Source organism: Papio anubis, chromosome 2, assembly GCF_008728515.1.
Source record: "Papio anubis isolate 15944 chromosome 2, Panubis1.0, whole genome shotgun sequence".
In the NCBI taxonomy this organism is placed as follows: domain Eukaryota; kingdom Metazoa; phylum Chordata; class Mammalia; order Primates; family Cercopithecidae; genus Papio; species Papio anubis.
This window is the reverse complement of record NC_044977.1, coordinates 19872761-19897630: the sequence shown is the minus strand read 5'-3', so window position 1 is coordinate 19897630 and position 24870 is coordinate 19872761. Positions and strand designations below refer to the sequence as shown.

Sequence of the window (24870 nt, the reverse complement as noted above, 5' to 3'; positions counted from 1 at the left end):
AGCCCTCGTTTGCCTCATCTGTAAAATGGGGATCCTAAAACCTACCTCAGAGTGTTGTTGAGAGGAATAACTAAAACTAGGTGTGTAAAGGTGGCTACTCTAACTAGAAAAACACACAGAAACCACCACTGATTTGTCTGTTTGGACAGAAAAGAACTACTTCTCTCTGGTACTTGGCAGGTTGTGAGCTACCACTAATTTTTCAATGTTAAACTTAACCCAGGTTGCGATGGAGCCAATCATTATAACATTGGGAGGCATAATGCTATACACACTTCAGACAATTTATAAATGAAGGAAGTAGGAAAGGAGGAAAGGTGAAAGAACAGCTAGGCCTAACTCACACCTTTTTTTTCTGCAAGTGACAGATGTTAGCCATCTGAATGCATTCTGAACACAACTCCTTTGTACAATGGGAGTGGTCTGAGTTTTAGTCCTCCTACACTGAGTGGGCTGGGGGCTCAGTCAAGAACCATGCTCATAATCTTACTGTTGGGTAATTCTAAAAAAATTACATTAGTACAATCCCTTCCTTTAATTGTTTTCTATACAATTATCCCATGTCCTCTGGGAGCTAATGTGAATGGAGACTCATTATCGTTCTATTTATTGGAGTCTGTTAGAAAATAAACATTTTTATAACAACTAATTTTGTTCCATCTCTAAAAGGCTATAGCATTTTGGTCTACAGATTACTAAATTCAATTTATCCGACTGCAAAAGAAATTACACACATGAAAAATTAAGGCTCAGAAAAGTCCAGAAAATGGATACAAACCATGTAATGAATTAGAGTTACAGACAAATTAAATGACTTAATTCCTCTTCTTTTTAATATTTATATAGAAAATAAAATATTTAAAATTTGAGGAAAATGGCCAGGCCCATTGGCTCACACCTGTAATCCCAGCACTTTGGGAGTCTGAGTGAGGCAGATCACAAGAGGCCAGGAGTTCAAGACCAGCGTGGCCAACATGGCGAAACCCTGCCACTGCTAAAAATACAAAAATTAGCTGGGCACAGTGGTGCACGTCTGTAATCCCAGCTACTCAGGAGGCTGAGGCATAAGAATCGCTTGTAAGCTGGGAGTTGGAGGTTGCAGTGAGCCGAGGTTGTGCTGCTATACTCTAACCTGGGCAAGAGAGTGAGATTCTGACTCAAAAAATAAGATAAAATAAAATAAAATAAAATAAATAAATAAAGTTTGGGGAAAATGGAAACTACTTGAACATTTATGCAATGAATTTTTTTTAAATTACCATCATATCCTGATGTGCTTTCAAATTCTGTTACATTTATAACCTATTTCAATTATTTATCAGATTAAAAAAATGAAGGAACAAATAGTTACCAAGGGATGACAATTTGCTATGTTTTTACACACAAGAATCCAGTGGTATAGAGCTCATTATTTCCATTTGCCAGATAAGAAAACTTGCTTAGAAACAACTAATAGCTTCCCACTGCCTAAGTGTAAAGCCAAAATTCTTTAAGATGCCAAACTAGTACAGCTATCTCCAGTTCATTTTGACATCTCCTCTGGTCCCTTCTCTGCCTCTTCTACTCCATCATGAGCCTCCCCACAACCTCAGGCTCTAGCCTCATGATCTACACTGCTGTTCCCTGAACAAGCCCTGCTGGCTCACACTGCATGCTCTGCCCCCAGCTCTCTTCTTCTCTTGCAAGAGTACCAAGATTCAAACCAAGCTTCACTGGAAGTGTATGGTGAAATGTTGTCTAATTCTACTAACTGTAGACCCATGTGACCATTTACCCGTGGAATTCCTCCTACCCTTCTGTGGCACATACATGTTATAATTCTTGTTGGCTCTTAAATGTCTCCTTTCTTTGCAAGGCCCTTGAAAGGTGGGCCTGAGTGCTATGTAAGCACTTTCCTGCTAGGCTCAGTCACACATTGCCACTGTAGCAGCTTTTTCATGGCTGGCATTAACAGGCCCTAGTTCTCTCTCTTCATGGCTTTGCTCAAGCCGTGGCAGTTAAAAATAGACCCTGGGTGGCTGGTTTTTTCCCTTTCTGTTACTGTTCTCTTAAATTCAAACTAAACCTCCATCTTACCTTCAAATAATGATAATAATAATAAAAATAATAATGCACGCAGGGCTTAATACCTAGGTGATGGGTTGATAGGTGCAGCAAACCACCACAGCCCAGGTTTACCTATGTAACAAACCTGCACGTCCTGCGCATGTATCCTGGAAATTAAAATTAAATTAAATTGAAAAAAAAAAAAAGAAGTGACATATTCATATTTATATAAAGGCTCAATGGGCTCAGATATCCAGCCCTAATAAATAAAAAGAGGCTATCTTGGAAAATGCTTTGTGATGTGCTGTTTTATATCACTGAATGAAACCTGTGTTTTCATTAAACAGCTTCAAAACACACATTTTGTTGAATCTAAAAAATGACATTTCAGCAGTTATTAGGCCTATATTAAGAACACACAAATATCCAGGCCTAAGAACTAAAAACAAGCTATGTGTGAAAAAGCTTTGTGATGTGCTGTTTTATATCACTGAATGGAACCTGTGTTTTCATTAAACAGGTTCCAAACAAACACACACATCAAAAAAAAAAAAAAAAAAAAAAAAAAAAAAGAAAGAAAGAAAGAAAAAACAAAAGGGGGAGGGGGAGTGTCAAGAAAGTAACTACTGATTAGCTTAATTTCCAGTCTGAGGGCTGAACTACTCTGCAGAGTATGAAAATTCCAACTATTTATGGTATTAAAGAAGTGATTTAATGGCCAAACTGCCCAAGGTAATTTATAGATTCAATGCCATCCCCATCAAGCTACCAATGAGTTTCTTCACAGAACTGGAAAAAACTGCTTTAAAGTTCATATGGAACCAAAAAACAGCCTGCATTGCCAAGACAATCCTAAGTCAAAAGAACAAAGCTGGAGGCATCATGCTACCTGACTTCAAACTATACTACAAGGCTACAGTAACCAAAACAGCATGGTACTGGTACCAAAACAGAGATATAGACCAATGGAACAGAACAGAGTCCTCAGAAATACTACTACACATCTACAGCCATCTGATCTTTGACAAACCTGACACAAACAAGAAATGGGGACAGGATTCCCTATTTAATAAATGGTGCTGGGAAAATTGGCTAGCCATAAGTAGAAAGCTGAAACTGGATCCTTTCCTTACTCCTTATATGAAAATTAATTCAAGATGGATTAGAGACTTAAATGTTAGACCTAATACCATAAAAAACCCTAGAAGAAAACCTAGGTAATACCATTCAGGACATAGGCATGGGCAAGGACTTCATGTCTAAAACACCAAAAGCAATGGCAACAAAAGCCAAAATTGACAAATGGGATCTAATAAAACTAAAGAACTTCTGCACAGCAAAAGAAACTACCATCAGAGTGAACAGAGAGCCTACAGAATGGGAGAAAATTTTTGCAATCTACTCATCTGACAAAGGGCTAATATCCAGAACCTACAAAGAACTCAAACAAATTTACAAGAAAAAAACAAACAACCCCAACAAAAAGTGGGCAAAGGATATGAACAGAGATTTCTCAAAAGAAGACATTCATGCAGCCAACACACACATGAAAAAATGCTCATCATCACTGGCCATCAGAGAAATGCAAATCAAAACCACAATGAGATACCATCTCACACCAGTTAGAATGGCGATCATTAAAAAGTCAGGAAACAACAGGTGCTGGAGAGGATGTGGAGAAATAGGAGCACTTTTACACTGTTGGTGGGACTGTAAACTAGTTCAACCATTATGGAAAACAGTATGGTGATTCCTCAAGGATCTAGAACTAGAAATACCATATGACCCAGCCATCCCGTTACTGGGTATATACCCAAAGGATTATAAATCATGCTGCTATAAAGACACATGCACACGTATGTTCATTGCGGCACTATTCACAATAGCAAAGGCTTGGAATCAACCCAAATGTCCATCAGTGACAGACTGGATTAAGAAAATATGCCACATATACACCATGGAATACTATGTAGCCATAAAAAAAGATGAGTTTATGTCCTTTGTAGGGACATGGATGCAGCTGGAAACCATCATTCTCAGCAAACTATCGCAAGAACAGAAAACCAAACACTGCATGTTCTCACTCATAGGTGGGAACTGAACAATGAGATCACTTGGACTCGGGAAGGGGAACATCACACACCAGGGCCTATTATGGGGAGGGCGTGGAGGGGGATTGCATTGGGAGTTATACCTGATGTAAATGACTGGTTGATGGGTGCTGATGAGTTGATGGGTGCAGCACACCAACATGGCACAAGTATACATATGTAACAAACCTGCACGTTATGCACATGTACCCTAGAACTTAAAGTATAATAATAATAATTAAAAAAAGAAGACATGAAAAAAAAAGAAGTGATTAAGAGCATTGTTTTGTTCCTTCAAAGATGCCTGATGATATTACCACATAAAAACCTAATGAGGATCTTTCATGTCTCTCTATATATAGACACACATATATGTGTAGATACATAATTTTGTGTTAGCATTTCAAAAATATCACAACTATTTGTGAAAAAAACAACATTCTGGCTTCAAGTCTTGGTTGGGTTGGCTTTCTTCAACTAAATACTTTCTTTTTTTCTTTTTCTTTTTTTTTTGAGACGGAGTCTCGCTCTGTCGCCCAGGCTGGAGTGCAGTGGTGCGATCTCCACTCACCGCAAGCTCCGCCTCCCAGGTTCACGCCATTCTCCTGCTTCAGCCTCCAGTGTAGCTGGGACTACAGGCGCCCACCACCGCGCCCGGCTAATTTTTGTATTTTTAGTAGAGACGGGGTTTCACCATGTTAGCCAGGGTGGTCTCGATCTCCTGACCTCGTGATCCGCCCGTCTCAGCCTCCCAAAGTGCTGGGATTACAGGCATGAGCCACCGCGCCTGGCCCAGCTAAATACCTTCTGTTAGTGCTCAGAATATGTGGAAATCAGAATTCTTAAGAATAGCTGCTATGCATACAATGCATGTGGTTCATTCACTGCTTTTACTACTTTCCATGCTTTATCACCAGCTTGGCCCTTTCACTGCCAAAGCAGATCACCCTGATGAATGTTTCATCACTCCTCTACTTCATACAGTATTTTTTTGCTGTATACCAAATAAAAAATAAATGTACAAACATAAACACAAGTATTTTTATTCTTACAGAATGTTAAGCAGGGTTAAGAGGAGGTAGAAAATAGCGCCAAGATTTCTAGCCTGGGCAGCTGGGAAAAAGACAGCATTATTAAATCCAGCTAGAGTCCTGGACAGAAATAGGTAGGAAGACCTCTTTAAGAAGATGTTCCTGGATTTGGAAATTAGGAAGCCATTGGTGAGGGCCGAATCTGGACTGTAAGTTGGGGGTGGGAAGTTAGGAGATGAGTACAATGAATTCAGGCAATGTGAAGATGGAAGAGAAATTGGCAGAGTGGGAAGCAGGGAAAGTGGAGATTTTATTAGAAAGTGGGACCACTGGGCATGTTACAAAGTTGTGGAAAAAGAACCAACAGTGAGAAAGAAATTAGGCTACAGAAGGGAAGTGGGTATTTGATGGGCAAGATTTAAGAGGCGATGCTTATGATCCAAAGCTTACATGGAAGTGGCTGGGCGTGGTGGCTCACGCCTGTAATCCCAGCACTTTGGAAGGCCGAGGCAGGTGGATCACCTGAGGTCAGGAATTCGAGAACAGTCTGGCCAAAATGAGCCGAATGTGGTAGTAGGCTCCTGTAATCCCAGCTACTAGAGAAGTTGAGACACAAGAATCACTTGAACCCAGGAGGCAGAGTTTGCAGTGAGCCAAGATCATGCCAGGGCACTCCAGCCTAGGTGACAGAGCAAGACTCCATCTCACAAAAACAAACAAACTTAGATGGAGGGGACAGAATTGGAAACCAAGAGCAATACTTCTAAAGACAGGAAAAGGAGAACATGTGTAAAGATGTGAAGAGGTGTTGGGGGCAGAGCAAGGAAAGCAACAAAGAAGAAGGGTAAGGAAAGTGAAGGTGTTTGTGAAGGGTGAGAGTGGTTAGGGAATAAGTGGAAGAAAGGGCATGAAAAGAGTGTTAAAGCTTTGGAATCATGGTTTAGCAATGAGACAGAGGCAATAAGGAATGAATAAATCTGTTATTGACAGTAAGGGCCCGTTTGAAGCTGGAAACTTAAAAACGTGTCAGTCAGTCAGTCAATGAACACTTACTGAATAACTCTGAAGTGCCAGGCACCTTACAACCTAGCCAAGGACTCCAAGGTTAAGTCTGGGAGTTAGGCAAGTAAATATGTCATAACAATGTGGTACGTGCTACGTTAGAAGTCTACATAGGCTATATGGGAGAAGAGAGATGACGCGTTTAATTCGAAGGTGGGATGAGATGTACTTTCCTGGAGGGGGAGTTTCTGAAGCCTATCTGTAGTCTGCAAAAATGGAGAATGGGCCACTTGAAATTCCATCTTATTTCCTTCCAGGATACACTAATATGGAAGGTATATAACCATACTCTATGTAAAATCAAGCAATTCAGTACATTGGCACTGAAGGATCTTAATCATCAATTCTCCAGGATGTAATTTTATTATCATGAAAGAGTTTGATAGGCAGGACTAACGGAGCTCCAGGAAAATATGATTAATGTTTTTTCAGTCTTTCACAAGTAAAAAAGTGTCTGGCTTTGGCTGTATATCTTGTTAGAGTCCTCAAGCATTGCTGGGAACTGTTTTGAGGAACTGGCTTCCTGATTCAACTTGGGCCACTAAATTCCGGTTTAATAATTACTTCTATTATCTCCCAGAGCCAAGCACAAAGCAAATATTTTCTTAAATGCCTTTGCTGAAAAAAAAAAAAAAATCAATGATCTAGCCTTTGTTTTCACCTTTTAAAAATGTTGTAGGTATCTTATCTTTCCATGAGAAACAAATATTCCGTAGGCCTCTGTTTATACTCCTCGTCATTTACAACTCTGAAAATCAAAGTCTTTACTAAGTTTTGATAATGGGCTCTGTTCCATCCTCTGTGTGAGCATGCCACTTTATTACTACAGAGAAGACGTGAGTTCTGACCTGCAATTTCTTAATAGGAAAAACAGCACCCCATTGCTAGAATGATATAGCCACAGAACTGAAAGGGGCCTTGAAACCACTTGTGTAATCACTTAGGTGATGAAGGACAAATTACCCAGCACTTGATCTAATTTTCTGTTTTAAGTGAGAGAAGATACCCTTTCATTTACCATTATATAATGGAATCTTTGTAAGAGTCAAAACAGATGAGAGGAGAATGGCAGGATTTTTCTATTCAAAGTGATTTTGCCTTTGCTAACATTTGTTGTGGGCTTATTTTATGCCAGACATGGTGCTTAGCACTTCACAAAAATTATTTCATTTTGTCCTAACAATAATCTTAATAGTCTGTTTTTTTTTTTGTTTTTTTTTTTAATGAGACAGAGTCTTGCTCTGTGGCTCAGGCTGGAGTGCAGTGGTGCGATCTCGGCTCACTGCAACCTCCGCCTCCCAGGTTCAAGCGATTCACCTTCCTCAGTCTCCCAAGTAGCTGGGATTACAGGTGGGCACCACCATGTTTGGCTAATTTTTGTATTTTTAGTAGAGATGGGGTTTCACCATGTTGGCCAGGCTGGTCTCGAACTCGTGACCTTAAGTAATCCACCCACCCCCACCTCCCAAAGTGCTGGGATTACAGGCGTGAGCCACCGTGCCCAGCCCAATTATTCTTATTTTATAATGAGGAAATTGAGGTTTAGAGAAACTGAGAGTCAGAGGTTGAGTTCTTTTTCAGGTTTTGCCATTAAATGATGAGTGACTGTCATCAAGTTTCCTAATGTCCCTTGTTTGTGTGTAAACTAGGAGCCATTATGATACCTATCTCACAGTGTGGTTGGATTATTATGTGAGATACTGGCCCAAAGTGTGTCTAGCATGAATATGCTATTACCCTCTTGGCAGCAGGATGGGGTATTAGAGAGAACCTGGGCTGTGGAATTAGATGACCTGGGCTCAAAGTCCAGCTCTACTACTTCTTAGCTATGTGATGTTGGGCGTGGACTTCAGCTTTCTGATCTTCGAGTTCATCACCGGTGAAATATGAAGACCAGTATTTGTACCTCACAGTTACTGAAGGGTTAAGTGAGATGAGCCCTCATGCAGCTTGCTTAGTCTAAGGCTGCTACAAACTGAGATACTACCTCCTTCTCCTCCTTGAGGGTCACATGTACAACAAGGTAACTCTCTTAAGGGTGCAACAAAAATAGAGAATGCAACTTCTAAGAAGACTGCAGGGGAGTTTTAAGAGACTTACAATGTGGGAAGGGAGGCACTGGTCAACCACAGAGCAGGTCAGTGTGGGAGGTATGCCTTGGTGCCTTCTGCCTCCAGCATGGGCAGACTATTTATGCATCAAGGAAGACAGGATTCCCCATGAAAGGGTACAACTGAATAAGCTGGCTAATTGCCTATGTGGACTCTTTGGGCAGTTCTCTGTCAGTATAGACTGAGTTTTAGGTAAGGCCATCACTGTGGTTTCATTAGCTATGAAAAGCACATTCCAGTAGAAATGACAAGAAATCAATGTTTCAAACATATTTATAGCATCTTCCTATGAGCAAGACAATAGGAACAGCCCTCACAAAGTCATCTTAGAGTCATCTTAGAAAAGATTGGTCGGATTTTATTGAGTTTTTTAAAAATGCAAGGATTGGCCGGGCGCGGTGGCTCAAGCCTGTAATCCCAGCACTTTGGGAGGCCAAGGCAGGGATCCAGGGTCAGGAGGTCGAGACCATCCTGGCTAACTCTGGTGAAACCCGTCTACTAAAAAAATACAAAAACTAGCGAGGTGTGAGCCTGAATCCCAGCTACTCGGGAGGCTGAGGCAGGAGAATGGCATAAACTTGAGGAGGCAGAGCTTTGCTGTGAGCTGAGGTCCCGGCCACTGCACTCCTCAGCCTGGCTGACAAGAAGCGAGGAACTCCGTCTCAAAAACAGGTTAGGACCCCATTCAAAGGTAAAATGGTCCACTGTGGCATGAAATAGAGACAGATCAACTGCCACCTTCCTAGGACATAATCATTATACAACTCCAATCCAGACAAAATGACATAAAGCCATCTGTACCTCAAACTGCACCCTCAGAACCTCTGAAGTACTTCACTTCCTTAGAATCTCATTGGTTATATGATCTCTCAGTCTATGGTAGATTAGAAGCAAAAACTACACATAGGGTAGAAAGTGAGAGGAACAAAGAAATGATTGGTTATAGCTTAACCAGTAACTTAACCAATATAAATAAATGATTGGTGACAACACAGAGGAGGTAGAAAATGAAATACAAAAAGATATTATTTAATACTTCAAATGCTGTTCATATACATAGCATTGACCTTTAAGTATGCAGCTAAGTATGAACTACTTTAAAATATATTTTTATCAAGATGACAAATTTTTAAAAAGTTTTGGCACTTCCGAGTAAAGGACAGTCATTAGAAAATCCACCTTCACAGACCACTCAGTTCAGTGACAAAAACCAAATCAATGAGAGGCTATTCTGGGTTATTTCCAAAACTATCTACAATCCATTGCCCATTTTGGGGGTATACCTCTATAGTATTCTTTTTTTCATTATGCAGAAAAACAATCCAACATATAAATTTGAAATTATCCTTAACTAATTCAAATAAAATCTGTAAGACAAGTTTTCTTGTGTTTTTTCTTAGGAATATTCATGAGCAATTTAATAATAACTGTTTCTCTTTTTTCCCTTCACTCAAAACTAGTAAACTATAGATATTATTTAAAAATATAGGGTAGAAAGAGGAAATTCATGCTTCTAGAACAGCTCTCTTTCTCTCTGTGTGTATGTGTTTAAAAGCCGTGTATCTATGCCTATAAGAACCATTTGCCTATAAGAACCAAAGCACAGTGTTTTCTAGCACCAGAAGTTTAATGTACTGAGAACGTAAATGGTCCATTCCTTGTGGCTTCTATTCCACAATGACTAAGCCAACCATGAATGAATGCCACACAGATCCTGAATTCTTTACAGTGGTTCTCAGAGTTGGAATTTTTTGGGCTGAGGTAAGATCAGCCAGAACATTATTCTGTTTCCTCAACTTGAACAGACAAAATGACTGGCAGAAGAACAGCTGAGGAAAATGTTTGAATTGTATAGTGATAATTTGCTCATTATGAAAATACTTCAGATGTCTAGCTTAAGCCAAAATAATCCCATTGAAACTGCCCTAATTTGATTTAGGAAACAAATTTTGTGATCAGAGAGTATATCAGATCTCAAATAGAAATTGACCCTTATCAAGTCAAAAAAAAAAAAAAAAAAAAAACAAAAAACACACACACATCTATAAGAGACTGTGGTCTATGTGACTCTTATAACCTCTGGTGATGCCTGTGCCAAATCTATATATTCTCAGCTTCAGAGTTGGCCCTAGGTCATATGTGCAGTTACATATGGTCTGCTGGAACAAACAGTAATTTTTTGAATAAATTTCAACTAAGGGTGTAGGGGCAAGTATTCTTTCAGATTGACTTACTTATGGTCAGGCAGCAATGGTAGTACAAAAACACTTGCTTCATCACTATTTCTCATCTTTCTTAGTCTACTATCTCACAGAGTTGCAAATATATAAGCTCTACCAGGTCAAGTCCATGTGATTTTTACCAGGGAGACTGAACTAAAACAAAATCTAGTCATTTGATGACTTTCAAGACAACCTCATTCATTCATTCATTCATTCATTCATTCATTTGGCAGAGTACATACTATGCACAAGGTATCAGTGAGCAAACAGATCACGTCCTGTGCCCACAGGACTAAGGGGTCAGTGGGGAAGGTTGAAATTCTTTAGGTAATAATATAGATGTAAGTAAAACAGCTACTGTAATTACTGTTATAAAAAGGAGGTCGTAGTGCTACTAGAGTGTATAATGTGGTTATGAAGTCAGAGAGGACTTCTCCAGGAAGTATCACTAAAGCTGAGGGCTGAGGGCTAAGTGGGAGTAAGCTGGGTGAACAGCTGAGGGAAGAGGCCGAAGCAGTGAGCACAGCACAGGCAAAGGCCTAGAAGTGAGAGAGAAAATGGTAAGTGTAAGTGACTTAACTCAAGGCCAGCACGTTAGGTGCAGAAAGAGTGACGAAGGGAGGGGCATGAGGTGAAACTGTGGGCCAAACCAAGCAGGGCTTGGATCCCTTTTAACAAGTTTTGAGTTATTCCAAGGGCAGTCAAACCCAATAATCCCTGGGTGACAGCCTTCCCCTCCCTCCAGCTACTACTGTCTCCGTGATCAGTTTTTCTCTCTTTCTCTCTCCTTCCTTCCTTCCTTCCTTCCTTCCTTCCTTCCTTCCTTCCTTCCTTTGTTCCTTCCTTTCCTTCCTTGCTTCCTCCCTTCCTTCCCTCCCTCTCTCCCTCCCTCCCTCTTTCCCTCTTTCTTTCTCTTTTTCCTTTTCTTTTCTTTCTCCTCTCCTTTTACTCCTGGGGCAAATACATAGCTCTGTTTTGAATATTTACCTAAATCTCCAGCATCATATTCAATGAGCACAAAGCAAAAAGGAAAACATAACAAAGAATTTAACACACAGCTTTTTCTGAACATATGAAACGTTTCAAGAGAATCATGTGGGCTGCCTCCCTTCCTCTTTCTGTCTGGGGAGGCAAATATTGGAAATGGTGAGTGGGGAGGAACATTCATATAGCCGTGGGCCGCTTCCTGCTAGGAATAGCACATTTTAAAACTTCAATTATACTATCTGATAAATGAAATTTTGTAGCTGAGAAAAAAGGAAGGTCACCAGGGTAGACTAGTGAAAACAGAAAATAATATAAATAAGTGAAAAAATCTCAGGAATAGGACATGTGCATCATGACCCTGCCACTTACTAACTTTGTGGCTTTGGGCAACTTACTTAACTTTTCTAAGTTCTGATTTCCCTACCTATAGAACTGAGAATAATCAGGCATCCACCACAGAATTGTTAGGATTAAATGAGATGCTGTAAAAATTTATAACATTTAGTAGGAGCTCTGGTATAACTGTCTTCCTTTTCCAGTAATATAGTCTATTTCCGATGCATAGCATGGACAAAGAAACCAGAGCAAGTAGCAAGAGAAAATATAGATAAGGAAGTAAATGAGAAAAAAAGTCTTATCTACAGTTATAATAGGTGGCTCCTTGTGCTTTGTAAACTTTAACTACTTTTGTTCTCTAACCTAATGGTTCCAAGAGACTAAGTGACACCTTAAAATGACCTTATCCCCAATTCTCCTTAGCAGGTAGTAAAAAATATATATAAAGTTGAAGGTAGAAGCATACCTTTGATTATGAAAGTAAAGGTTATTCTGGGAAATACATATCATTAATTAAGAATATGCATAAATCAGCAACGGAACAACTCAGCCTGATACCTCCCTAACATGCACACACAGCTGATTAAGAATGTCCTTGGTAATAATTGTGATTGATTTTAAGGAAAATATGAACAAATCAAAGGAAAGAATTATTCTAACGTAAGTCTCATTCTGATTCTCAGAACTTAAAAGACCAAAAAGTAAAAATTCTACTTTAGATACATAATGGCTAAAAGAACCACACAAATGTTTCATTGTGCAACTATAATCACCTTTTAAGTGTTGTTGTACCTTTCTGATTAGGAAATTATAATGTAAGCACCATGTACTTCTTTGTCTCTCTTAGGAAAATATTAAGTACTTTGAAATACAGCCATGTTAGTGCCCTGAGAAAGATTCCAAGGTTGCTATAGAGTTGTTTGTTTTTCCTTCTTTCAACTGATAAAAGGTACTGAGAGTAAAACTGCCTGTTGAAGGTGGGACTATATGTGGAAGCACAGTGAGTTATGCATTCCTGACTTCCCCAAGTAAAGAACTGCTATACAACTGACTTTTTAGACAGAGCTGAAGAACAAAAATCCTAAGTATATTTAAATATTTAAGCAAGAAGCCAGTTGCCAACTATGAAGGGTTTTACTTAAATTTATCTATTAAAAACAAACAAACTGAATCACACAAATATGTCAAAATAAAAATTGAGGAAACCAGCCTAAAGTTTTTTTGTAGGCCTAGACTCAGCATTTTTCGAACCAGGAGGTTACAAGGCAAGTTTTTCTTTAGTTATAGTCTTAACAATAAATCACTCTGGTCACTTGCTCACAGGTTTTTGGGAATTTTATCCTGCTTTCACATTTAGGAAATCTTCTTCCCAATGTTTTTGGAATTTACTCACCAAAATTTATGTCAGGTGGCATTCAACTAACAGCTGTGTGCTAGGAAATAAAATGGCTAAAGGATTCTGGATATATCTTGAAAGAATTGGCCACATTTTTAAGACCACACAGTTATGCAAAAAGACCCTTCATAGTATGGATGTGTGCTGGTTACAGGGTGCAGTTTACAATGAGGGTGTCCAGTCTCTAAGTCCTGCTGAGAAGGAGTGGGGCAAATCCATCTCCAGATCCTTCCAACCCTAATGATGTCTTATGATTCTGAGGCTCTCTTCTTTTTCTTTCCTTCTTTCTTTCCCTTCCCTTCTCTTTCTCTCTCCTTCCTCCTTTCCTTCTTCCTCTCTCTTCCTTTCCCTTCCCCTCTTTCTCTCTCCTTCCTCCTCCTTCTTCTTCTTCTTCACTCTCCCTTCCCCTCCCCTCTTCTTCCTCTTCTTCCCCTTCCCCTTCCCGTTCCCCTTCTTCTTCTCCCCATCTCCTTCCCCCTGCCCCGCCCCAGGCTGAAGTGCAGTGATGATACAATCATAGCTCACCATAGCCTCCAACTCTTGGACTCAGGTTATCCCGATCCTTCTGCCTCAGCCTCATAAGTAGATGGGACTACAGGCATGCATCACCCTGCCCAGCTAATTTTCTTTTCTTTCTTTTTTTATTTTTATTTATTTATTTATTTATTTATTTTTATTTTTATTTTTTGGAGAGACAGTCTCACTATGTTGCTAAGGCTGATCTCAAACTTCTGGACTCAAGAGGTCAGGTGTGAGATACCATGCCTGGCGCGAGACTCTCTTTTCTAAACAAACTTTGGTTCTTCTCTCCATGTCCTATACCATGCAATGTTTTAGTTTTGGTATACTGTTTGGTAACCATGTTTCTAATGCACTATTGTTAAGTACTTATTTTTTGGACATAAGACAGCATTAAAATGATGACATACTCACTCTATAAATCAGAAACGGAATGTTATATAGCTTTAGAATAAAAAATATTTATTATCGGCCGGGCGCGGTGGCTCAAGCCTGTAATCCCAGCACTTTGGGAGGCCGAGACGGGCGGATCACGAGGTCAGGAGATCGAGACCATCCTGGCTAACACGGTGAAACCCTGTCTCTACTAAAAATACAAAAAACTAGCTGGGTGAGGTGGCAGGCGCCTGTAGTCCCAGCTACTCGGGAGGCTGAGGCAGGAGAATGGCGTAAACCCAGGAGGCGGAGCTTGCAGTGAGCTGAGATCCGGCCACTGCACTCCAGCCTGGGTCACAAAGCGAGACTCCGCCTCAAAAAATAAATAAATAAATAAATATTTATTATCTTACCACCACCATTGTCTACACAGTTCTGCTTTTAATTTTGTTTGAAATATACTCTTTAGGTCTGATTCTCATATTTTTTATTCAATTCTATATGATGAGGTAATCTGTAAATATAGTAACAACTTCCTCCATGAAGGGAAAAAATGTGCAAATAAATGCCCTTCTATTGTTAAAAATGAATTATTTGGACAGATATTCTAAATTCTTATTTCATTTTCAAATTCTCAACTTTCAGGGCCTAGAAAGGTAGTATAGTGGTCTACTCCAGCAGTATCCATGCCTTCTATTTTTCTTTTTACCTTATTAAAAGTATTCAAAACAATGTTATATTTTTATTTGGTAAGGGAAAAAGAATTTAGAGGGGAGGTAGAATAATGATTATGAGTTGTGATTAAATCCTGCAGACACTGTAATCATGACTTTAAAACAACAAACAGATATTTTTCTGAGCCAAGGACAGTTCTCATGGACTCCTGCCAGTTTTGTAAAGTCCAGACAAGGTCAAAGTTTCTTTTTAGCTTTGGGTCCCTTCTGGATCCATAGGGTAAAGGCCACTAAGGTGAAAGGGTGGGGCAGGAAGGACTGCAGAGTGGTTAACTAAATATCCAATAATAGGAGAATGGTTACATAAATAATGGCACGTCCATACAATGAAATACTATGCAGCTATCAAATATCATGGTATGGAAGATTTATGACAATAGCTAATGTTCCCTAAGCAATATGCATAGTATAACAGATACAAAGAGAAGAAAGTCTATGGGAAACTATACAAAAGGTCAAGGGTATAAATCTCTGCATCATTGAATTAAAGGTAAATTTTAAAAATTCTTTGTGCTTGCTTCCCCATTTTCAGTGCTGAATATATTATTACTTTTTTTTTTTTTTTTTTTTTTGAGACAGAGTCTTGCTCTGTCACCCAGGCTGGAGTGCAGTGGCGCGATCTCGGCTCATTGCAACCTCTACCTCCCAGTTTCAAGTGATTCTCCCTGCCTTAGCCTCCAGAGTATCTGGGATTACAGGCACCTGCCCCCACGCCATGCTAATTTTTGTATTTTTTTTAGTAGAGAGTGGGTTTCGCCGTGTTGGTCAGGTTGGTCTTGAACTCTGGACCTCAGGTGATCTGCCCGCCTATGTTAGCATCTGTGCAACAAATGACTGTATCCCTGATGGAGCAAGTGCCTATTGGTGATTTGGTCCTTTGTAGTATAGAGCCAGCAAATCTCTACTTTAAATCCTATAGTCAACATACTGGAAGAAACAGGCCCTATTAAAGGCTAAAAATAAGAATACTTTGGATTCAGGCCTCCAGATGTAGCCACCACCATGTTAAACTACAATCATCTCTCAAATACCTGCAAGTAATTATGATGTGCATGGTAACTTGTACTGAAGAGAGTGGGTTAGATGCATAAAGTCTTTAATAACATTAAAAAAAAAAAAAAAAAAAAAAAAACTACATCGTTTACTTTTTCCAGATTAACAGTCTGTAAGACCAAATGCCTTCAGCCCATTCTTTAGCTGCAGCTACATCAACAGGGCAGTTCTGATACAGACATGAAATCATTTGCGTCAGAAAACACCACCAAAAGTTTCAATAATAAGAAAGGAGTCTTTTGTTTAGCAGCTACACAGAAAAGACCTTTGGATACTGCTTACACACCCTTTCTAGGATGAAAACTCCTTTTCTGTAACAAAAAATTTCCAAATTCTCCATTGATAGTTGTAGCTTTTTCTATTCATTGACTGAGTGAAGACATAGTCATAAAAGCCTAAAACAAATTCAGAAAACTTTAAAGCAGCTTATAAGCTATCAATCACAATAGTATCCAGGGCTATTCTGAAGACATAATAGACATACTCATTTCTCACAATGCTTTTGCTATATGGATTGCAGGGACCCTTTTGTCAACTCTGAAAGCTCCCAGGAGTTCTGGGCTTACAGGTTGAGAACAACTATGATAAAGCATATATTATGTGATGAACCAAACCATAATCTCAAGAACTTATCTTTTCATTGGTTATTACTAGAAATACATCTACCAACTGTCTGCGTGCACACACTCACAAATGAGCTGCTAGAAAGAGGATATGAAAACAGCTATGAATGAGTTGCACGCTGTGGGCATCAAAGCGTGTGTGGCACTTCTGAGCCCAAAGGCTTCTCCCACTGGCTCTGTGACAAGAGGTTTAGCATAAGAGGTGAGAATGTGAGAACCCTGACAGGATTTCTCTTTTTTAAAAAATTGGGGTTAAAGTTGACTTCTCTTTCCTTATGAAGGCTTCCTGTGTCAACAGGCTGCCATCCCCCACCCCTAGCAAAAACAGTGGCGGCTCCTAAATGCCAAAAGAATAATTGTCTGGGTTTTGCATGCTGAAATTGACTTGGCAGGCTCTCTACCTTGCAAGGAACACAAAGAGCTTAGTTTAGTCTGTGTGTAAACGCTTCATAATCATTGCTAAAACATCCAAAGCAACATGCTTAAGGGAGAGTAATGATTCTTTGTTTCCCCCCTTAATTGTAAGCTTCTGACATCCATTTATTTACTTATAGTTCCTAGCAGCAGCCACCCTCCTTAGTCAACACACACTCTTGGCTGCCCTGGGTGCTTTCTAACAAAGGGCTGTATGGAACCACACACAGTGGGTAGAACCCCCAAGCTCAATCTATCCCCATTCCCACAGACCTCAGAGAGTCTGAGGTCCAGATCTATGCAACAAGCCTGGGAAGTACTCTGGGTGAGCCAACCTCACCTCATGAGGGAGCATGGGGAAAGCACTCCTTCGTAGCGATGAGTGGGACTTTGGAAAGGGTGGAGATGGCCCTTCTTAGAGGAAGACATGAGAAGAAACCTTTTATCAGTTTGAAGAACCCAGGACTTAACCCAAATTCATAGGGTCTAGTCACAGTCACATTACCACCAAAAAGCATCAAGAAAAGCACAGCAGGGTGACTGTTTGCTCTATGTATTTTCCTTGATGCTTTTTGATGATTCTTGATGATTTTTGACTTAAGCAGAGTCTAAAAGCTGTTATAAGCTCCTGCTTTATAATAACTCCCTCCCTACTGCCTAGAATGAGCTGAATAATGAACAGTAATGAAGAAGCTTGAATTTAATTCACTCTGTGCCTTAATCGCAGATTTGAGCAAAGCCAGGCTTTTTTCCTTCTCCCTGGTGATCTATGTTTTTTTCTCTTCTCACCACTTCGTGATGCAGGTCTTTGGTGCAAGACACTGGCTGCTTCAATTTTACTGATATAGTCAATGGTGTACCATAATTGCTGAGATGTCTCTCCCAACTTTACACAGATCATTCTTCCTAAAGAGAAGGAATTTAGGCATTAGAAAGTAGGCTTGCAAAGACGGGGTGGGCTCTGAAGCCAGTTTGAGTTCCTGTTCTGCCACTTGCCAGCTCTGTGGCTTGGGGCAGATTAACTTAACCTCTTTAGGTTTAGGTTACTTTAACCCATAAAGTGCAGATGAATCACAGTATCTACCTTACAGCGTTGTTTTCAGTGCCTAACAATTTAGTGTACACAAAGTGCCTTAGCATTGTGCCTGCAGACAGTAAATTTTGTGTTGCTGTTGTGTTAGAGAAGGATTAAAACAGTCTTGCTTGGTGGAAGAGACAGACCAGTGACAGCCTGGGTGAGTATCCCCCTCTGAATCAGTAGCCTTCGTCATCTTTGTTGGAACAGTTGTAGCCAGCTTGGACCACGCAGTCATTTCATGTTAAGTCCCTCCAAACTAGCAGGATCATAGTTCCCTATCACCTCTCTACTAAACAACAAGCACCGGTTCTTGGTCAAATCCCAATTTCTTCAGCTTGCCAATCTCCATCTCAGTTAGGCACAAAATAACACACGCTCTTAAAATACTTGTTTAGCACTGACTAGAAGAACTCCCGCCCTTTGGTGAGGTAGGGCCTGAGTAATGTACTCCCCTCGTGATGCTAAAAATCCACTAGTTATTTTCTTATCTCATTCGATGTTCCAAGAGGGAAGGCATGTCTGCTGAACCAGGAGATAAAGTTGTATCATTATGACATCTCCATCAGGATAAGTTATGAGTTCCTATCCTGTTCGAGGTACCAGGCACAGCATCTTACATGTGTCATCTCTAATCCTCCCAATAACCTGTAAAACACTGAATCCTGAAGAAATGAAGTAGTTTGACCCAATTTGGACAGCAGAAGTTGTGAGGGAAGCAAGATTATAGCTCGGCCAGGCTGACTCCAGAGCCTGTGCTCTTTCCCCTGCTGTCCACCATGCTGTTTCTTACTGCTTTGCTTATTTGGATTATAGAAAATAGACTGAAGCTCTAAGACACCAAAGATGTAACTTTTTTTTGAGACAGAGTCTCACTCTGTTGCCCAGGCTGGAGCGCAGTGGCGTGATCTTGGCTCACTGTAAGCTCCGCCTCCGAGGTTCAAGCGATCCTCCTGCCTCAGCCTCCTGAGCAGGACTACAGGCACATGCCACCACGCCTGGCTAAGTTTTGTCATTTTAGTAGAGAAGAGGTTTCACCATATTCGTCAGGCTGGTCTCAAACTCCTGACCTCAGATGATCCACCAGCCTCGGCCTCCCAAAGTGTTGGGATTACAGGCATGAGCCACCACACCCAGCAAGATTTAACATTTAACCAAAGTAGATGGAATATGAAAAACAAAAGCCCTGAGTTATTAATCCAAATGTGTAATGTTATCAAAGGTTTTATCTTATGAAGCTTATTCTGAAAAAGTGTCAGGGCTGACATATTTTGGAAATGTCTTCAAACCTCCTTTGAAGGTCACACATAAAAGCCAGTCCCGTTATTTTAAGGTCACAATTGGTTCTTTTGACCAAAATAGGCATGAGCTGACCACTAGATTCACTAGATTTGGTTTTAAGGAACCTGTTCTTATTGTCAGAAATTGAGTTCACCTTTAAAGAACCAGGCTTTGTCCCAGCTGAGGGATATTTCAAAGCAGATGACTCCAAAAGTGGAGTTCCAAAGTTGTTCTAAGCAGTGGTAATGTTGTTAAAATGAGGTCACAGCAGTTCTATGCTCCTTGAAATAATTCTCTCTTGGCTCCTGGGACATAGTTTACTCTCCTGCTTCTCTGTGTATGCCTGATACCCAAGCTTGGTGCCTTCCTTCTTTTCTCCCCCTTTCCCCCATGGCACTTTGTTTTTCTGCTTTTTAAGAAAACCACGTCTTGTTTCTTTTTTTTTTTTTTTGAGACAGAGTCTCACTCTGTCGCCGAGGCTGGAGTGCAGTGGCACTGTGTCGGCTCACTGCAACCTCCGTCTCCTGGGTTCAAGCAATTCTCCTGCCTCAGCCTCCCGAGTAGCTGGGATTACAGGCGTCCACCACCATGCGGCTAATTTTTTTGTATTTTTAGTAGAGACAGGGTTTCACCATCTTGGCCAGGCTGGTCTTGAACTCCTGACCTCAGGTGATCCGCCTGCCTCGGCCTCCCAAAGTGCTGGGATTACAGGAGTGAGCCACCACGCCCGGCCAAGAAAACCACTTCTTAAAATGTTTATGTATCCAATACTATGTGTCTAGTGCTTTCTTTTAAATCTTTTATTATGAATATTTCCAAATATACAAAAAGTAGAAAGAAGAATAAAACCCATGTACTCTTTACCCATCTTCAGCAATCCTCAATATTTTGCCATACTTATTTCACCTCTATCACCTGCCATTATTTTTTTCTGGAGTATTTAAAAGTAAATCCCAGGAGAACATGTCATTTCACATTTAAATACTTCATTATGCATCTGGAAAAATAAAAAGCACATTCTTCACATAAACACAATGCCATTAACACATCTAATAAGATTAACAATAACTTCTTAATATCATCTAATTTATAGTCTACATTCCAATTTCCTTAGTCTTCTTTCCTCACCTCATGGATAATCAAACCAGCTGCTATCAAGGCAACATGCTATTGCATTGTTGATAAATTTCAAGGTTTTATTTCATTCATCCCCTTTTCTCTTCTGAAAAATACCTCACAAATGTGAAAACAACATAATAGATAAATAAATTTTTTTCCAAATTTTAAAACTTATTACAAATTATGAATATTTTCCTACATTATTAAATATTCCTTGAAAACTTGACTTTTACTGGCTGCTTCACTGGCCACAGAATATGTGCACAGATATTCTAAGATCCATTTAATTATTCCCCACTATTTGCTGGATACATGGTTGTTTCATCTCACTTATTATAAACAGCCCTGTGATACATACTACCCACAGTTGACCTTTCTGCCCTCACCTTTCATCACTGAATACCTCCTGTGCTTCAGCAAAGGGACAATTTGATATTCCTCACTTACTGTGTTTTTCATCCACCTGCTACCTACACATATGGCCTGGGTACCCTTTTTCATTCTCCAAGATAAAGCTTATCTCTGAGATGGCTGTGCTAAGGCCCTTGGGCAGAATTAGTCATTCTTTCTCAAATCCTCCCAAAACACTTTGTGCATTGAACATTATTTACAGTATTTTCTAATGTTTTGTATTTATTTGTGAACCTGTATTTCTACTATTAATATAATAAGCTGTGAGCTTTACAATACTTCAGTTTTTTCACTGGTAGAATGAAGAGAACAATATCAACTCCATGTGTCTTAAAAAAAAGACGTAAGGAATAGGAAGCATGAATCATGTTATTTGGCACAAAACAGAAGCTTTACAAAAGTTAAGTTTCCCTCTCTTCCCCTAAAAAGAGAAAGTGTAAATGTTTCAGACTAAACTTATATGCTTCAGAGGCAAGAAGTTATTAAACTTTCTGCCAGTTATAGGAAGATAAATGGAGTATACCTGAGATGCTGGGAAAGGGGAGCCAAATGGCTTAGAAGTCAGGGTTTGCCCAAGGCACTTTAAGGGTTGCAACATCTTCTCTACAACAACCCATCTCTATTCTAGTCACAGTTCCTTAGATGAAAGAAAGGGAAGACCTCATATTGGAATGTAAAGATGAAAACGCTTGACCTCCTCTGAATCAACTGTTTACCGCAAGGTCCTTATTATGCTGGGTTGGCCTAGGCAAGAGGAGGCCAAAAGGCACTCAGGGTGACCTACTGTTACCTAAAAGGTGAAGAAGATGGTTCACAAAAATAAAAATTTGTAGGAAACTTCAGGTGCTCTGAAAGGTGCATTTTTATCTTTTAGGATTCCCATCTTCTTAGAGCTGGAGGAAACAGGGGTTGGCCTATGAACAAGCAGTGATGCAATGGAAAGAGCAACAGAGATGTAGGCAAGAGACCTGCCTTCTGGTGTTGGCTCAGGGCATGACCATAGGCACATCAGTTAACCTTGCTGGGATTTGGTTACAGTATAAGGGGATTGGACAAAACTGGCTCCAAGGTCCAAATGGACAAAAATTCAAAGAAAATAGAAAGGTTAAGTGACTGGCTCAATATCCCTGTACTTCTAAGAAAAACCAGAGCATGGAGTTGGAAGAAACAGGGAAAGTGATGTAGTTTGAAAACTGTTAAAAGAATCATATGATTTTCAAGAGCTCTGATCTAGGGTTGGAAGTGTGGCATTTAAAAATGCATTTAAACCTAACTTGGACTACATAAAAATAATTTCCTTTTTCTGCTGTATTCCACAAAGATCTGGAAAACATTCTCAGTCCTGTTTCAACCTTAAATGAGAAAAGAATCTTTAAAGAGTCACTGATTTGTAATGGAAAACTTGGATAAATCACTATTTATACTTGAAGATTTTTATATTTCTTTTTGTCCTTTCTTCACAACACACAGCTAAGAAAAGCCATGATGTAAGTCTGCCCTACTGGACCTCATCAACGGCTGTTTATTCTGTATCTACAGCGCAGCAGCTTCTCTGACTGCAGCACTTAGAAAACAAGAAACCAAAGAACACTTCCAAACCAAAAAGAATGTAAATGTCAATTAATTTAGCATGAGCATAGAGAAAAAAAAAGTCAGAATACCTAGCGTTTTATCTCTAGTCCATTGTTTATAAGGTAAAGTTATTGAAGATTCCTGAATCTTGCAGATGAGGACACTGCAAACTGGGGAAATAATATCCTGTCTCCTGACATATCAAGAAACACACAAGTGAAAGATATCATTACAAGCATTCACCTGATAATCTAAACTGCAAGAAGTTTTCATTAAACACCTACTATCAAATTTTTGGATCCATACTTAAAATTCCAACAGAACCACTATCAGAAAAGCTGCTAAGATCTTCTCTGAGTATATACTTTCACCAATTCACTGCTTTAGTTGTGTTTAATATCTGGGAAATTATACCCAATTCCACTTATATCTTTTTTGTATTATTTACTCATTTGTTTTAAAATGCATTATATAACAACACCAGGCTAATCTTGAAAAAAAGTTAAAGGAGAAACATAATTCAGTTTATTCAAATATCAACTGACTTCACTTTTCCATCTTTCCTTGCCTTTATATACACATATGTACATTTTACATAGTTAAAATCATAATGTACAGGCAATTTGGATCATGTTTTCCTCAGTTAGTACTATATCATTCATATTTTCCCACAATATTGTCGACGCTTTATAGTAATTACTTCAATGGCTTCTTAATTCTCTCTCTCTTTTTTATTATACTTTAAGTTCTAGGGTACATGTGCACAACGTGCAGGTTTGTTATATCCCGCATGTATACATGTGCCATGTTGGTGTGCTGCACCCATTAACTCTTCATTGACATTAGGTATTCCTCCTAATGCTATCCCTGCCCCATTCCCCCACTTCACAACAGGCCTCGGTGTGTGATGTTCCCCTTCCTGTGTCCAAGTGTTCTCATTATTCAATTCCCATCTATGAGTGAGAACATGCAGTGTTTGGTTTTCTGTTCTTGTGATAGTTTGCTGAGAATGATGGTTTCCAGCTGCATCCATGTCCCTACAAAGGACATGAACCCATCCTTTTTATGGCTGCATAGTATTCCATGGTGTATATGTGCCACATTTTCTTAATCCAGTCTATCATTGATGGACATTTGGATTGGTTCCAAGTCTTTGCTATTGTGAATAGTGCAGCAATGAACATACGTGTGCATGTGTCTTTATAGCAGCATGACTTATAATCCTTTGGGTATATACCCAGTAATGGGATGGCTGGGTCAAATGGTATTTCTAGTTCTAGATCCTTGAGGAATCGCCGCACTGTCTTCCACAATGGTTGAACTAGTTCACAATCCCACCAACAGTGTAAAAGTGTTCCTACTTCTCCACATCCTCTCCAGCACCTGTTGTTTCCTGACTTTTTAATGATCGTCATTCTAACTGGTGTGAGATGGTATCTCATTGTGGTTTTGATTTGTATTTCTCTGATGGCCAGTGATGAGGAGCATTTTTTCATGTGTGTGTTGGCTGCACGAATGTCTTCTTTTGAGAAGTGTCTGTTCGTATCGTTTGCCCACTTTTTGATGCGGTTGTTTTTTTATTGTAAATTTGTTTGAGTTCTTTGTATGTTCTTGGTATTAGCCCTTTGTCAGATTAGTAGATTGCAAAAATTTTCTCCCATTCTGTAGGTTGCCTGTTCACTCTGATGGTAGTTTCTTTTGCTGTGCAGAAGTTCTTTAGTTTAATTAGATCCCATTTGTCGATTTTGGCTTTTGTTGCCATTACTTTTGGTGTTTTAGACATGAAGTCCCTGCCCATGCCTATGTCCTGAATGGCATTGCCTAGGTTTTCTTTTAGGGTTTTTATGGTTTTAGGTCTAACATTTAAGTCTTTAATCCACCTTGAATTAATTTTTGTATAAGGTGTAAGGAAGGGATCCAGTTTCAGTTTTCTACTTATGGCTAGTCAGTTTTCCCAGCACCATTTATTAAATAGGGAATCCTCTCCTCATTTCTTTTTTTTTTTTTTTTGAGACGGAGTCTCGCTCTGTCGCCCAGGCTGGAGTGCAGTGGCGCGATCTCGGCTCACTGCAAGCTCCGCCTCTCGGGCTTACGCCATTCTCCTGCCTCAGCCTCCCGAGTAGCTGGGACCACAGGCGCCCGGCACCTCGCCCGGCTAGTTTTTTTTTTTTGTATTTTTTAGTAGAGACGGGGTTTCACCGTGTTCGCCAGGATGGTCTCGATCTCCTGACCTCGTGATCCACCCGTCTCGGCCTCCCAAAGTGCTGGGATTACAGGCTTGAGCCACCGCGCCCGGCCCCTCTCCTCATTTCTTGTTTGTGTCAGGTTTGTCAAAGATCAGAGGGTTGTGGATGTGTGGTATTATTTCTGAGGGCTCTGTTCTGTTCCATTGGTCTATATCTCTGTTTTGGTA

General features: G+C 39.8%; 2 protein-coding genes across 6 annotated transcripts in view; one reads left to right on the top strand and one right to left on the bottom strand.

Moving 5' to 3' along the window:
• CMSS1 (cms1 ribosomal small subunit homolog) overlaps positions 1-24870 on the bottom strand; it is a 371710-nt gene that overhangs the window by 222982 nt on the left and 123858 nt on the right. The window lies entirely within an intron of this gene.
• The window catches only part of FILIP1L (filamin A interacting protein 1 like), a 294710-nt gene that overhangs the window by 158201 nt on the left and 111639 nt on the right, over positions 1-24870 (top strand). Inside the window, exon 1 of one of the 4 annotated variants that reach the window (XM_017955073.3) lies at positions 12866-12885. The exons of 2 other annotated variants lie outside the window; for them this stretch is intronic. The gene's annotated coding sequence lies outside the window, so the exon portion shown is untranslated. Of the gene's footprint in view, positions 1-12865; positions 12886-16528; positions 16788-24870 lie in introns of those variants that run through there. One more of the 4 variants, XM_017955074.3, reaches the window with a different exon arrangement.